The 17,398-nt window shown below is 36.3% G+C and overlaps 1 protein-coding gene across 1 annotated transcript in view; it reads left to right on the top strand.

Annotated features, from left to right (window-relative positions):
* Nucleotides 1-11,039: 11,039 nt before the first annotated feature.
* RP1 (RP1 axonemal microtubule associated) overlaps nucleotides 11,040-17,398 on the top strand; it is a 188,005-nt gene continuing 181,646 nt past the window's right edge. The window contains exon 1 of the mRNA XM_074898945.1: nucleotides 11,040-11,079. The gene's annotated coding sequence lies outside the window, so the exon portion shown is untranslated. The remainder of the gene's footprint in view (nucleotides 11,080-17,398) is intronic.

Below are 17,398 nucleotides of genomic sequence, written 5' to 3'. Positions count from 1 at the left end.
CAGTCATCAGTTTTTTTCAAAGCAGCATGACACATAGCAGCTTAGATGATGCATACTCTGCTTTCCAAGTAGTCTTTCCAAAACTAACAGAACCAGGATTTGAATGTTCATTAGCCCTGTGTGAGCTGCTCAGGCATTGAGTTGTAAAGGCTGGGACTTCAGTTATTTCAGTGTGAAATGAGAATCAAATTGTTGTGAGAGTTGCCTGCACACTGTTTAATAATGGCATCAAAATAACAACAAGGGTGGGGGAAAAATAATTAACTCATTTATTCGATTCAGACACAGCTTTTGTGGTCATTGGTTTCCTGCTGTTCTCAAACTGAGCTCTGTGGTCCTTAATTTCCAACAGCTGTTATACAAACTCATATCTCATGAGAAGGCCTATCACTGTCTTTCTTTTGCAGAGTTAAAGATTGTGAGGGAATGTCTGTCAGATATCTAATGCTCTTGATAATTTTGTGTGCTAAAACCCCCAGGCCATAAAACTCAAAGCAAATGCTGCTACCGTTTGTACCTTAGTTTACTTGCTGTGTGATTATGAATTATAAAGAATTTTAGAAAAGCTTATTTGGACTTCTGGGAAAGAGCTAGTTGTTAAACAAGTTTGTTTCTCTTATATGCCAATATCCGTGTTCAGTCTCAGTCTGTGGAAAGATGTTGTCAATAGGTAACTCCAGCAGTGATGGAGAGGAAGAATCTCTTATCCTCTGATTCCTAAAGCAACTCTCACTCTTTGGCTGTTTCTGTGGTCCTGAAACCTTAACCCTCACCTGATACATTTGCACCAGAAAAGGACATGTGAAATTGTGATTCCACTTCTAGACTGTTACCTGGATGCGGATGAACAAGCGAATGCCTTAAAGCAGAGCTCTCTGCTGTGCTGATGTGATTACTTCATTTAATTTTTTTTTTTTCCCCTCCCAGATATTTTTTTCAACAAGATTTACCAGTTGGCTTGCTAAGAATTTTTCTTTTCTGTAGCCTAAGGGAATAAAAACCCTGGCAACAAAGTTTACTGTGCTGTAGTAGATATTTTGTATGTGATATATATTTCCAAATCTAAAGGTAGAAGGAAAAAAGTAAAAGAAAAACCAATTCTCAGTACAAGAAAGACTTGGATGTCCTGGAATGAGTCCAACAAAGGCTCACTAAGATGATTAAGGGATTGGAGCATCTGACATTCAAAGGGCTGAGAGAGCTGGGGTTGTTTAGCCTTGAGAAAAGTCAGGGGGATGTTGTCAGTGCATATAAATAGCTGATAGGAGGGGGGTGAAGAAGACAGAGCCAGACTTTTCTCAGTGGTATCTGCTGGAACAAGAGGCAATGAGCACAAACTGAAATACAGGAAATTCCACTGGAACATAAGAAAAAAACTTATTGCTGTGAGGGTGGTGAAACACTGGGACAGGTTGCTCGGAGACTGTGATGTTCCATCCCTGGAAGTAATCAAAATCTGTCTGGACATGGTTCCAGGCAACCTGCTGTGGCTGACCCTCCTCTGAGGGGTGGGTTGGACTAGGGGACCTCCAGAGGCACTTTCCACCGTCAGCTGCTCTGTGATTCCAAGCCAAACTCCTTACAAACTATGTCTTGACAGTCTGTTTATAATGGTTAAAATGCAAGAATTTACGCAACATTCCTTGTAGTTGTGAAAGGGGTCTGCACTGGGACCTTGGCTGCTAGAGAACTGGAATATTTCTAGAAGCTTGTAGGGTCTGTGTTTATGCTATAATGTTCACATGTAGAATCATAAATGTATTTGCAGCTTTACAATATGAGTTTCTAAAGTTGTTATCTAAAATTTAACTATCAACTTAATCTGAACACATGCAAAAAGTGTATTATTCTTCCTTTTATGCCTGGCTCAAAACCCACTATGCTTGTTCATGTGAAATAAGTAAATAGTTGCTCGCATTTATATGTAGCTAAAGAATAATGCTACCAACCATTTCTGAAAATTGACATGCTGTCATAGGTTTGTATCACACAAGTATTAATTCTCTTGAAGCTAACATTCCTTTACAGATAGACTCAGAGTGAAAACCATATGAAAAATATTGAAGTCTGCAAGTGAATACACTGGGAAGTGATTTATCTCAGCAGGGAGGGAGCTAATCTTTTTCCAGTTTTTGTCCGGAAATTGATGGGTTTGTTTCATAGATAAGGCTCTGGCACCAAAGGCAACCTGAAATGAGGCGCTGCAAAAGGTTTATGGGTGGGGACAATATTAGTCAGTATTAGCTCAGAAGCAAATTTTGTCATCAGTTATAAATATCTTACTTGATGGAGTTAAGTGATATGAATAATTTTATATGACATTTCAAAAGTACCCCTTTACAGCTGTTCTGTTAGTCTGATATTAAAAATATAAGCAAATACAAAATTGCAAATGACTCTGAAATTAGACATCAGATTTATGTGCTTTGAAGTGTACCTTTGCCAGAGGTGGGAACTGAGGTAGAGAATATGGCTGAGCATCACACAATCTAGAACATTCTGAAGTAGAATGTATCCCAGAAATATTACAAACTTTATGCTTTAACAAGTCAGTCTCATTCTTAGATGTTGATATAGAGCTCTTGGAAGCACTAAGCCAAATTCACCATTGGTATACTGTAGTTTACTCAAATCTCTCCTTTTTATAAAGAAATGGCCTAAGATTGGATGAGAAACCAAATGAGCTTCTTTTCCTTATAAAGATTTTGCATCAGCATTTCTTTTTGCTGAAATGAATTCACTTTAGTTTTGCCTTCCTAGAATGAACAGGGTTGCTTCCTCATGTCACACATCTCTTAGGTGTCTTTTCTGTCCCTATGAGGCAGCTTGTTTTGATATAATGCTTTCTTTTGTGAATAATTAGTTATGCTACAGGAATTCTTACTTTAGGATAATAATAATGAGACAAAAGCCCATGAAATACAATGCTACTACTTCATCAGTAACTTTGGTGCAAATATTTTTTCTTGTATTTGTCCATTGACCTCAAGCTAGGGTTCTGATTGGAGTAGAATTTATTGTTCTTATTGCACAAGTTCTCAAAGCAAATGTAGTGGCTAAATTTGATTCTTAGATGGATACGTATTTGTTATGTAGTGACTTCATGTGAACTTAAAATCAATTTTCTTTAAATAAAAAAGTTGCCTTTTTTAATTGAAATATATTGGCTAATTACTGACATTGTTGTGAAAAGGAAAAGATTGAAGCAGTGATTTGACATGTAGTTTGTCTGCATAAAACAGACGTTACTCTTTGCCAGCATAAAAATATTAATCTTTTTCAGCAGTGTGCAGTAAGCATTTTGTAAAAGTACTTTTAATGCTGAGTAATGTTTGTTGGCTTTCTTTTGAGCATCTCTGTTATTGTAAGTATGCACTTTTAAAATCATGTTTTAGTTTTTCATGCATTAGCAATATTGAATTGCTTGTAGACATTAATTGAGTGGCATGGTTACAATATAAATCCACTTGATCTTCTGCTGGCACAATTTGCTACAAGTCCCTGAGCATTAGGATAGTAACGTCAACCTATGTTGGCTGACATGTGGCAGTCTCCCAGTTACTCAGTTTTTATATTCTAGCTTTAGATGTTATGAAAACCAGCATTTAAGATGGGATCATAATGCTGATTGTCCTGTTAAATTCTAAACATGACCTTTGAGATTTCAGGGTTTTTTCTTATTATCAGTGAAGCCAGAGTTAAAATCTCAAAAAAGGGAAAAAAAGAAATTGGGAACCAACCAAGAAGAAAAAGCCCAATCTGTTTGAAATATTTCATTTAAATGATTTGATATGTTATTTTGATTGTGATCTTTTCTCATTTTATAATTTTAAACATATGGTAAATTTCGAAAAGTGTCTTCAAACCAAAGAGCTGAAATTTCATTTAGAGAATAGCAGAATATTTGACAACTTTTTTTTTTTTTTAGCATTTCAAGTCCTGAAATGCACTGAACAGTGTAGTTCCTCTGAATGGTTTCACTTTAGCAACTTTGAGCTCCAATTATACGGCCTGTGGTTATATACCCTCAGTCACACTATTAGCTTCATTTTCTTCAATGGGATTACTTGGCCAAAGGACACAGTTTGTGTCAGTTTGTGGACCAGTTGTCTGAAATCCACCAGTATCAAGGTAAATATCACTATGACTAAGGACTTACTATTATAAGAGTGAGGATTTTAGCTCTGAATCTTTTGAAGACAGCTAAGGCAAAAAGCATTTTCAGCCTCATTTTTCTCTTATCTACATCTGCTGCTACAAGGCATTGTGTTTAAAAAAGGAATATTTATGAGGCAATAATTCTCATGAAACACCTTGATTTTCAGCTAGGTGAATTGCACAAGTGAGGAGCAGCAGTTTCTAAATTCAGGGATCTGTGTTTCTCCTGGGGAGCTGCAGTGGGTTAGTCTCAGCTAAGGGCCAAATGCCCATCAGGCTGCTCACGCACTCCCCTCCTTAGGGGAGTCAGAGAAATTGCATACCTGTTACTGTTGTGGGTAAAACAGTCCTGGGTTGGGAAAAATTAATTTAGTTTATTGCCAGTGAACATAGATTCAGGTAGTGAGAAACAAAGACAAACAGTAAACCAACATCTTTCCCTCTTCCAGGCTCAAGTTCACTCCTTTGCTCTGGAGTCCTTCACCCACACCTGGAGCAGTGCAGTGAGGGACGGGGAGGGAACAGTTAGTCCGTAGCAGATCCTCTCAGCCTCTCCTTCCATCTGATACTTTTCCTCTGCTCCAGTGTGGGTCCTTTCTTGAGCTGCAGTCCTACAGGTAAAAAACCTGCTCTGGTGTAAGGTCTCCCCAGGCCACAGTTCAGATCTTTGCTCCAGTTGGGCTCTTCTAGGGGTTGCAGGGGAGTCTCTGCTCCAGCACCTGGAGTGCCTTCTGCCCTCCTTCTCCTCTCGCCTTGATGCTCACTGCTGTTCCTCTCTTCTTTTTTCCTTCCTCCCTTGCTTGTCCAGCATCTTCACTCTTTCTTAAATATGTTGTCACAGATGTGCCACGTGTGGCTGATGGGCTCAGCTATGTCCTGTGGTGAGCCTGCTGGAGCCGGCTGGAATCAGCTGTGTCCTGCACAGGGCAGCCTCAGCCTCCTCCCACTCCTTCCTGTATGACCCCTGCTACCAAAACCTGACACCGACACCCAACGCATGAGCTTGTCTGTCTGCAACCCTGACAATAGGGCTTTTAAAAATAAATCAGGGGATATACCTTTGATAGATGCCATAAAAGATAGCATAGTCTCATCCTGTTGTGGAATTAACAAATCTTTGAACTTGACGGCATATAAAAGCCCTTCCATTACCTAGTAACATTTATGTATGTATTTATTTATTTATTTATTATGAGTGTGTATATATATAAACAATTTTGTCCCTATAAAAGAATAGCTTTTATTATTAACTATTAAACATGCTTTTTGAGAGCAGAAGATCAATTATGAATAGTCATTATCCCTTCCATGATTCCATTCTCCAACTTTGAGATTTACACTTCTGTTCTCACTTAAAGTGATCACTAAAACATTTATACCATGATATGTCTTACATATTTGTCTAGTCTATGTAATGTGATTTGGAGCACATGCAGTACAGAATGAAGATGAATTATTGAAGATAGATAAAAGATTAATCAAAATGAATCAGTTCAACAAAGCTCTTACGTATTTAAAATTAAGGAAAAACACAATTGCACTGGGAAAGGGTAAACAGTAGTGCTAAAACTTCAAGCAGAATGATAGGAATTAAGGGCCAGAGAGCACTGATAAAAGAGAAGACTAGGAAGTTTTAAAATTAAACTGTGACTCTATTTCAAAAATGCAGGGAAAAAAAAAAATCCCTTTTTTTCTTCCAAAGATATAACCAAAATTTCTCACTTGATCTTTGAAGTTAATAAATATTGATCTAAAAATAGGCTGACCTTGCAAACCCTCAATTTTCAGAAAGCATACATTAAGTGAGAGGAATAAACCCTGGGATCTGTCTAGCATACAAATATACCATTGCTACAGGTATTTCTGACTACTGCATGTAGCATGCAGATCTATATTGGTGCAGACATTTCTGCTATGTGCAATTGTTCTTCTGAATAAGGAAGGACTTATGCATGCATTTAAGTAATTTGATAAATTGATAGTATACTTAATGGCGTCTTCCTTTCCTTACTGTAAGTTTTGTGGTGTTGCAATATAATCTAAATTTAGTCATTGCCAGATATTCAGCACAAACATACATCTGTCAGTGAATATACTTCCCTCTTTCAATGGATATACTGCTTCTTTCTCTCTCTCCCAATACATATATATATATTTATTAAAAAAATTTCAAATATATAAAGTAAAATAAACTTAAATGATTTTCAGATTGTAAGAATGCAAGAGAATGACTGTGAGTTATCTTAAAACCTGTATACAGATAATGTTTGGAAGGGCAACAAAGAGAAACTTCAGTTGATTATGAGAAGGACTTTGTAGCTGAGCTGTGTTCACATCAGCTTGGTCTCTCAGAGAGTGAGGAATCCATCATGAGGGTCACTTGAAAACAGTCTAAGGAAAATTACCTCAATTCTGCTGTAAGAAATAATCATGATGTGACTAAAAGGTGCATCAGTCTCAGGAATAACGCTTTTCAGTTCTAACTTGCAGGAATATTCTTCACGTTGTACTTTTTAATGCCAGGATGTGTGTGCATGTGTGTGCGTATGCATGGAGGGGGCTTGGGTACAGTTCTTGTTTAACACATTAGTTTGCCAAGGTGGTAGAAATGGTTCTCACAAATAAAAGCCATTCTATTTTGAATCAGCTCCTTTTATAGAACAAACATGTTGCTATTAATTAGTACTCCCTCGTCTTATCTTCTTGCCTCTGCAGCTATTTTAAGTTACATCTTGATAGGGAGCTTTTTTTTTTTTTCAGTTGCAAACAAATCTGTTGTTATTTATTGCAGTATAAACAATTCCAGACATGTTAGAAATTATCTCTCAATTTAATTTTTTGCTTTGAGTAAAGTCTATGAAAACTTGTAATTTAAGAAATATCAATGGTAATAAAAAGAAATATCTAAATGAAAATTTGATTTTTAGCCCTGAAATGGGGCCACACAAAAATTACTTTGCAACCCCATTTCCTACAGTGTTTCTGAAGGGAGACAAAAGTTAAGGATTAGTATCCAGAAAACGTTCTGAACAAAGGCTATTACATTTTCTTTTTCTCTGTAGTTCAAAAAGGCAAAAGAGTAACTCGGTTCAGTTTGAGGTTATATATCTTACAAAAATGATGCCATGACTACAATATCCTCTGATATCATCATAAGTGGATGTACAACGTGACATAGCACATACTGTGTTTTTCAAGGAACAAGTCTAGTTCTCAAAAGCAAAAAGAAACCTAAAATAGCATTAAACCAATAAGACAGTCTAATTGCTCAGAGACAGTTTGCGTGACCAGATTATAGTATGTCACTTCTTTTTAGATCAGTCTCTTCTAAGTAAACAGACATCCTTCAGCATCTGAGTATTTCCCTGTGGCAGTCTGCTAAGAAAAACATGAGAGGAGATCTATCCGACATCACTCTTTCCGCTAGCTGTTCCTCGTGATTTATTTGAAGTCCCAAGGATTGCTTATCTGATGAGATAGAGCAGCAGAGCCTGCGTGCCTGCCCGCTTACTCCATGTGGTGGGTCTATTGTTCTGTCACAGCTCCTGAGAGATTGCTGTGGATTCACCTTGGTTGGTGACCTTGTTGGAGGTGATTTTGCAAATACTAGTTTATTTCAGTAGTGATCAAATAACTTTTTGCAAGTTGACTTTTTTCTTAACACATTCGAAGTGAAAGCTAGAGGAGTTTGACTCCAAGTAGAGATTGCTCCAGAGGGGGTTTTGTGTTTCTGCATTATTTTTTCATTCTTTAAGGCCTTGTGCTGTCTTCTACAGACAGAGCTTGCTCTACCTGCAAAAAGAGGGAGTCAATGGCTGCTCTTCAGAAGAAATGCGTAAATACATAAATGTGCCTTTACAGTCTATGGAAGCATGGCCAAGATTGATTATAAAGCATACTTTCTTTGGCAGTATAATACAAACCTGTATGTCATCATTGTCACAAGGTTTCAAGGTGTTCATCTGAATATATGTCTTCCTTTAGACAAGGTTAGCTCTAGATAAGAATACTACTTTCCTACATTATGTTCTGAAAATCCAAGCATTTTTTTTTTTTTTTAATTAGTGTTTGAAATTGTCAAGAAGTAGCTAAGGGACTATAACATTAAAAAAACCCTAATTAAATATTGTCATTTTTAAAATTTGAAAATGAGTTGAAAACAGATATTGTACAATATTCAGTACAGGGAAGATAAGAGCATGAATGAATTTCACAGAATAGCTCAATATAATGCAGCTGTATCCTGAAGGGGAGTGGAGCATCTGGGCACATTCCCCAGGCACTTTCCAGCGAGTTTGAGCTAGATGCTTGGCACAGGCATTGCTGATGCAGTGTGGCAGTCCTCCTCATCTGGGAGGTAAAGCAGAAAGAGTAGAAATACATTTGGGTAAATTTCCTGGGTCTGCTCATGCTGTATTAGGCAAGAGGAAAGACGAACATAGGTGGTTGGCTACAGAGCTGAAGTGAGTTGAACAGAATGTGCAAAAGCAGAAAGAGTATATATTTTCAAAATAGAAAATAAATAAAAGTAAAAATTTAAACACTGATATTATGGAAAACAGTAACTTTTCATTTAGTTCAAAATTAATTGTAGATTTTTTTTATTTTCAGTTTATGAATTTTCTGAGATTTTGACTCCCTGACAAAATTTATAAAGGGAAAATGTCAAAAATTAACAGTTGATGGGACAGAAAAGGAGTTTTTTGTTTGTCTCAAGTGAAAGGTAAGAGTAGTAAGAGGGAGGAAGCTTGAAAATGCATCAACATTCTGCTGTAATGGAACAGCAGAAGCAGAAACTATAAAACTATATTGACAGCCAGGCCTCTCCATTACTGACCTCTCCTTAGTTTTTAATGGTTGGTGATATGTTGTCTTCTAGGTTAACTCATCTGCTCTTTCTTGGCTTTGTGATGGTAATTCACCAGAGAATGACCACAAGGATCACTCTGATCCCCACCAATGAAGTGGGGAAATGAACAGATCTTTTCCATTACAAATTATATGTACTGGATTGTATCTGTGTCAAGCACAAAGTGAAAGATTTGAATAAAGGAACTTAAAAGAGATAGAAAAAAATATTAGCGCATCACTTATTCTATAGCTTTGCCAATGTATGCTTTCCTTTTTAAAATATTAAAATTTTAATAGTTTATCCAGTCTAATTTCAGTGCCTCACATAATGAAACTTTAAAGTACTCTTATTTTTTTACTGATAGAACTGATTGAAGACAGCAGCAATAATTTTACCATTCTGTCTGTGATCATGCATTTAACTCATGGGCTTCCTACTTACTGCTTTTGGTAATTTAATTATAACTTGATTAAAAATGGATAACATCAATACCAAAATATTTTCTTTTAAAAAAATCTATTAAAATTTTAATTAAAATGAAGTAGTACCATTTTGTTTATGCATAATTTTTAATCAACATTACTGTGTGTAGAAAAAATTATGTTGACAACATCTGAGGCTTCATTTAGATAGAGAAAAAGATTGATAGATGGAAATTTGGTATTAATAACACCTAATATGGTTTGATTATTTTTGAAGGAGGTGGACATTTCCTTTCTATTTTTAATTGAGCATATGTCCAAAAGTCTTTATCTATCTAATGTCACTTTCTAGTACTAGTTGAGATTAGAAACTGGCACTATGCCAAAAATACAATGCAGAAATACAGGCTGGATGTCTTCATAGGAAATAAAAAAAAAGAATCATGTATCTAATTGGCTAAAAATTTAATATATGTATAAAGTCAGTCCTTTGTTAAACGACCAGCCCTGCATGTGGGGGAGTTTAGAGGAATGTACTTCCAAATCAAAATAAAATGAAAGGGAAACAACAGGTCTGGGAATATACAATCAAGACAGTGGAAAATGATAATTTAATCCAAAGGATATAAAAGTAACTGAGTAGAAAATGTCTGAGTAGAATTTGTGTGTGTGTGCAGAGGAGGTGTGTGTGTGTATGTGTATCTTGATTTACTCAGATATAAACATACGTATGTAGAATTAGCTAATTATACCTTTTGTATATAAGGGAGAATAAATCCAGAAGGGGGCAAACAAAATAAACCGGAGGGCTACAGTAATAGAAGTGGCAACCGTCTTCAGGTTTAAAACAGTGTGGGAAACATGGGTTGATTTTGGGAACGCATTCAGCTCCATTTTTTACATCTAGTACTGCAAGTGTGACAGTCAAATATAGTAGTACCTGTATTTTCTCAGATCTTTTGTTTGCACCTACAGTTAACACAACTTGAGTATACTAGACTCATTCTGGGGATTCAGGTACAGTGATACAACAATGGGGGTGGCTGGCTTGTTTCCTCCAGGCATCATCAGGTTTGATTTAGATATCTCAGCTCTTGAATCCTGAGCATATGCAGGATCTTTAGATCAGGGTCCATTTTTTATACTATTTCCATGTCTGTCAAAGAAATGGGTATCTAAACCCAGGCTTAAAGTTAGGTGTGTCTCGTCACTGGGCATTTGTAGCTATGAAGTCTGTTGTGGAATTAGATATACACATATCAGCCTTTTCTTACACAAAACCTAGATAGGAGGAGGAGCATTGATCTAGTTCACTGTCTTGAAAGTTAAGATATACGGATTTAAATCCTTGCTCCAAAACAGGCAGTGAACTGGGCCACTGGAGTGGTGAGAGAGCTCTTTGCCTGCTACCCAGAGGAATGGAGAACAGCAACAGCTTGCTGCCTGGGCTGTAAGAGGCGACAGTCAGGTTTCCTCAGGCAAGATGGACAGAATGAGCTGTGCATTGCCCTAAAAGCTAAGACATTAAGCAGCTTAGTGTTGTCAGAGATGGAATGGTTGTACACGTGCCTGGCAGCAAAGCTGTACTGTTAGCGATTTAGGAGCCTCAGGAGCCTGGACACCTACAGAAGCAGGCAGCAGATCAGAGTAAGTGTTTGAAGATGTAAATTTTGATCAAAGAGTTTAAAGTGTTCATAGGAGGCAAAGCTGTATAATATGTCTAAGCCTTGTCTTTTTCCCTTGTCCTCAATTTATGAACTCACGCTCTCTAAAACCATCCTCTGAACTCCAAGGAAATAACAGCAGACCCCAGCAAAGGTTTTTATGGTGTCCTCCAGGAGGAACCAAAAGGTCTGTCCCTCAGACATTTATGATGCTGGAGCTTCATGAAGTTTCTTTAGCTCATGCTTCACAATGTCTCTATGATACAGGAAAATTGGCAAGGTCATTGCACAGAATTTCAGATAGACAAACTGAGGCACATGGGGTTAAATTTCAAGGTAAACTGATATCGGCTTGGCCAGAGAACTCATGTGCTGCCTGCTTAATTCTTTTCTTTGACCATGCTCTTTGGGAGATGAAAAGAATTATAGTTATCGATTAACAGATTGGTAAAAAGTACAAGGAAGTTAAAAGAGTATAAAAAAAGAACATGTGACAACTTTACTGTCTTAATGAGTGAAATTTTCAGTAAAGCATTAAGGTCCACATAGGAGTTTTTTAACCAACACGGAAGAATTTAATGAGCTGGCAGCACCAGTTAGATCTGCAACTAGTTGTAACATAACTGTTTTTTACAAATCATTGTGTGTTAAGGTCAGTACAGGTGACTGCATTATTAAACTGGCAAAAGGGATGGGAGGATCATGAAGACAAATATTCAAGGAAAAAAAAAAATTTTGAAATGTTGTAGGAGAAGAAAACTAAGGGATAGGAAAAAATTTCTAGTCAGTCTTTTTCCAGTTTAAAGAATTCAAGATGCTCTGTAAGCATTCACATATCACTGTACAGAATTATGTAGATGTAATACAAACAAACTGAAATGTAGTCTAGGGTGGCTCTTTTTTCAGATACCCATATTCAGAAAAAAATGAAAATATGGCTGACCCTTCCCTTCAGCTAGTATATCTTACGGAACAGAGAGTAAGTGTAGATGGTAAAATACACCTGAGGCAAGAAAATAAGGAAAACTAAGCTGAGAATGATTATGCGTTTAACTCTGAGACAAGCTGTATACTCCAGAATGAAATTCTAACCCATTTAAAGATGATAGGTCAATTTGTACTTCTGCCAGGCCAGAAATTTCCCATAGGAAGCTATTTTCTGAACACAAACAGGCATTCAGATTTTATTTCAATTTAGTGGTGGTCAAAACCCAGAACTGCTCAAACAGGACTTTTTGCAGTCCATCTAACCATCCAGGCAGAGCTCTCTTAAAAGCAGAGCTCTGGTTGTTTTGTTTTCCTCCCCAGAGGCATACCACTTCTTTTTTTCTCATTCTGCATCCCCAGCTGTTGGTTATCAAATCTATGTTGGAGAATTTAATGAATAAAAGTCTGTGGGGATTAACTTGATAAGAAGTTCATGTATATCGAACACTAAAATGCTGTTGTAATGCAATGGCTCAAAATCTTATCAGTAGTAACATATTACTAGTGGCACATTTTTTGGAAGGCTTTACTGGAAAGGATGTAAACAGGCTGGGCACACTGAAGGGAACTTGACCCCGGCCCCTGCTTCTAATGTGATAATTTCCTTCTTAGCTTGACAGCAGTTTTCTAGTTCCATACCTTACTGAGCAGTTCAATTAAAAAAATAAAAGCAGCAGTATAAGAGGTTGAAGGGACTTGGAAATATAAGGCACATTATCAGCATTTTCTTGAGGCATGAGGTCAACAGTAATAGTTTAACTGGTGTAGCAACTGCCTGTTTTAAAGAAGTGACTCACGCTTGAATGATAAAAATACTCAAGTGTTAACTGCTGTTCCATGTGGCTGATTTAAACAAAGGGTGTCATTCAAGGGCCATAGGATTGCCAGGCAGGGAAGGCCACATCCCACACAGTTCTGACCCTGCTCTGACTCAGGCTAATGCTGCAGAAAAGTCTGCTTATGTTTCTCAACCTGGGATGCTGGTTATCTGCTAAGGAAAAAGGAATATATCAGCAAACATGATAATGTAATTGCTAACATATTTTTTCTTTTTCAGGCATCAGTTTCCTGGATATGATGCTGATCTTGAGAAACACAGGAGACTTGTAGAATGAGGTGGAAAGTGTTAGGTTATATTTAGTTACTTGTAATTTCATCAGTTCAGTTGCTAAAGCAAAGTTCATTGAAAGGGAGGAATAATTAATCAAAATCAGAAAGAATTATGATAAAAATATTTTTTACGATTATTTTGGTGCTGTACTTTTTGGGCTGATGCAAAGAATTTTGGAGTCAGAAACTTTCTCTTGACTTTGAAAACTTTCACGTGAGCTTTGGGTTCAGACCAGGGACTGCAGGGTGCTTGACCTGGGCCTTCTGCTGTATATAACGGTGTTGCTGGTTAACTACAGGTACTGGACCTTCAACTGGCTGTCTCTATGCCACTGTCTTCCTAGGGGACACACTCCTAGGGGAATCGGAAGGAAAACTGCCACTTATGCCTGTGGGCATTAGAGTAGAACCCTTGTCCTTGTCTGTCACTGCATTCACAAGGAGCCAAACCTGAGCTTTTCTCTGAAAAGTGAAAGACGAGCACTGGGGTTAGTGACTGCCTCACAGTCATATGGTCATTATTTTAGCTATTGACCAGCCAATAACCTTTACAAAAAAATAGGACTAAGAGGGATATCAAGTTTAGAATAAAGGTAATGTTTAGTATCAGAGCTGAGAACTGAAGATATCTGGAGATAAACAGGCATGTAATTTAAGAGTGAGAATGGCAGCAACCCAGAAAATTGTAATCCTGTTTGCAATTACAATTTTAATCACTGGTACGTTTTCTCATGTGTCTTGATTTTGCCTTCTTACATTTTCTGGACTAATTTGATATTCTTTTTTTTTTTTTTTTTTTTTTTTTCCCATTGGTTTATGTAAAAAGAACAACTGTTCCCCAAATATTAAGGCTAAATTATTATCACATCATTTTAGCAGTTCCATGTATGTCAATCAAGCTGCCCACCTGAATGGATGAAAAGTGGTTTTGTGTTGATATTGATTGCTGTAGGACTGTGATAATTTTTTGTGGCTTGTTGTCTTTAAGTCTAAATTAAACATAAAGTTTATTGATTCTATTTTTACTATAAAATTGCCAATTTCCTCCATCTTTTTGGAATATATGGAGTGTTTGCAGTACAAGAAGGAACACAGTGGAGCTTTTAATTTACATATGGCAGTACAGAAGCTTTGTAAGCCTTTTGAAGTCTTAGAGAATTAACGGGCATTCACACCATCAAGTGGTGACACTTGTTTATCATCTTCACCAGGTCCCGGAAGTATTATCTCTTGGGTCTCAAATTCTAGTGGCATGCGGAAGCTACTGATGGATTAACTGGTTATCGAAAGTGGCTTTGCGTGCTCTGGAAAGCTAATGGAGGTAGCAGTGATATTTTAAATCCTGCTTTTTTTTCTTTTTTTTTTTTTTTTTAAAAAAAACCCAGAAAAACAGCTCTCTAAAAATTCCTTTGTAAGTGGTTAAGTTATAAGACATCAGAATAACACATAAAATTTGCACTTGTTCATCTTCTGAACAAGTGTAAACAATAGAATACTGACTGGAATATAAGCAGTATATTAGCTAAAATAGGTTAAGGACCTAAATAATTAAATTAATATTTAAGGCAATGTTTATAGCAAAATATTTGTGCAAGATTGTCATTTAATGTTTATGCCTATGCATATTTTCAAAGTGGAACTGAAGTTGTATTTTAATACTTCTATAAACATTGAATTCTCTACTAAGGAAAATAGTTGAAACTCATTATGGCATGCAGTGGTATTGTCTACTGAGTGGTGTTCTTGTTACTGTTCTATACAGCTAGTTTTGAGAGCTTGCTGTAATCCTGATTAAGCAAAGAAGCTCTAAATCAGATTATACATCTGGTAGTGATTAGATGGAACAGTTACTATCTGGGGACACAGTATTTCCAATGGGAAAAGAAAAAAAAAATACATTCTGTGGTATAATTAAGCTACAATTAGATGTAATCCTCCTGTCTCTTCATAAACTGTATTCACACGTGTTTATAATCATTGCATTGCCCCTTTTCCAACATGTTGAAATGAAGAATACCTCATGGATGAAGAAACTCCTTCAGACTGTGATGTTTTATTGAGTGTCCTGAAAGAAACTGTGGAACAGTTTACATTGTGATCTCTGAATAGAGAAAATATGGGAGAGTCTTTAACACAGAGGGTTATCTTGATCAAACAATTGAGCAAAAGCAAGAATTAATGCCAGGAGATGGTTAATAAATAGTCTCAGAATGTGAGTGGTAGAAGCTCCATTTTAACATGTTTAAAAGTTACATCACTAAAGAATTTAGTTTGGAGGACAACCCTACACTGATAAGAAGATAGATTTGATGGCCTATGTTCCCCACCCACATTTTTATTTTGTGTGGTTCTATGAGTCTCCTGAGCAATCTAAGTAAACAGAAAATTCTATAAATTAAATATTTAAAAGGTAAGTAGAGTTAAAAAATAATATAAGAGGACTTGCTGAATGAGATGTTAGTCACTGCTCTGAAGAATGGCTACTTGAGGTGAACCTGGTCTTGTGATTAACATTAGCTGAGATTAAGCAAATGGATTATGCCTTTTTTTTTTCTAGCTGATCACACTTGGAATAAGACTAAGGATGTTCATTTCATATGGCATAGACAATCACATGTACAATTTATAAATCTTTGAGAACAAGCTAACTACTATTTTATTTACATAGGACGTGACTGTGGGTGAGTATGGTGAAATTATATGCAATACTTACCAGCTATATGGCATTAGACATATTCTTATATGTTTAGAACAAAGTGTTCTACTTAGAATCTTTATAGATTCTAGCAGCTTTGTGCATAAACTTTGAATGAGTGGTTTTGTTTATGAGAATGCAGGCAAAGGGATTCAATCCTGGATTCTATTTGTTTATCTTGCAGAATAAAATTTTTAACGTTGTAATTGTCAGAATATCTTAATAGACAGTCTGTATCATGCAGTATCAGCTATTTCTTAATTTTAGAATAAAATAATTTAAGTATGAAAATTGATACTATGTTTAACATAAAATGAAGACATTACAGTGTGATTACCTGAAATATGCAACAGTAATTTCTACAATATGTTGATTATTCATTTGTTGAAATGTTTGCTGTTTGTAAGATGCAATTATAAGGTAACTGAAAGATGCATAAGTGATTTCCACGATTAAAATTAATACTAGAAAGTATTCAAACATGGCATGCTATGCAACCATCGGTTCTTTCATACGTGGTGTGCTATACAACTATCGGTTCTGTTTTGTCATTAATGTTTTGCTAAGGAAAACTTCTTTTTCTTAGTTACTTTTGTGGGTTCTAGTTATTTAATGTTTATAATGAAAATTGTCTTTTTTCTTTATATGTGTATTCTCTCTTCGGTTTGGGTTTTGTTACTTCCACAGTATCGAGACAGTCTAGTAATTATCTTTATGTAAAATGTATTGTATTTCTCTTCCAAATGTTGATGCTTACACAACTGAATGTTTTACACAAGTACAAATATTCAGAACAACTTCTTAGAGGCTAATTCAAAAGTGATTATTATCTGTAGTCTCCGGAGAAAATCCATGTATTTTATCTCTTGTAAGAGTGAATAATCATACAGTTAGATGAAATTCCACTCCATTTTCATAAAGGGTGACACGGTGTAGTACAGAGTAGCTGAGGTGCTATATCTGTTCATTTCTGTCTGTGGCTATTAAAGATGATGACGTAAGAGTTTTCTCACCCTCCCCAGAGATCCTGAACTGGACTCAGCGAGCTCAAGTCTACTTGACCAGTTAAATGGGGTAACACGATATTCAGTTCACTCAAGAACTTTACTACTGTCATTGCTGCTTTCATTGGAGTAGAACATTTGCTCTGCAAAGAGAGTAGGAAAGTTTGTATTGCACCTAGCAATGAAAATGTCCTTATGGATTTCCCCTAGGAATATGGGTATAAACAGAATGGCACATGAAGCATAAAATGGCTGGTTCAGATTGTATCCCTAGTTTTAACTCACCTGTCAACCTCTCAGTTTAGAAGTGTAATGAAAATTTAGGCAGCTAATGAACAGATGTGTCAAAAAAGATGGACTGGTCATGGACTGGTTTGTATAAATTGCTGCAGCCAGGCTTGACAATTTCTTCCGGCATATCCATTAATGAAATAGTTACAGATTGGAGGGTTTTTACATTTTAAATTTTTTAAAAAATTTGTTTTTGTTTTAAATGGAATTGTGAT

Source organism: Athene noctua, chromosome 2, assembly GCF_965140245.1.
Source record: "Athene noctua chromosome 2, bAthNoc1.hap1.1, whole genome shotgun sequence".
Lineage (NCBI taxonomy): Eukaryota > Metazoa > Chordata > Aves > Strigiformes > Strigidae > Athene > Athene noctua.
This window is presented reverse-complemented; position numbering and strand designations above follow the sequence as displayed.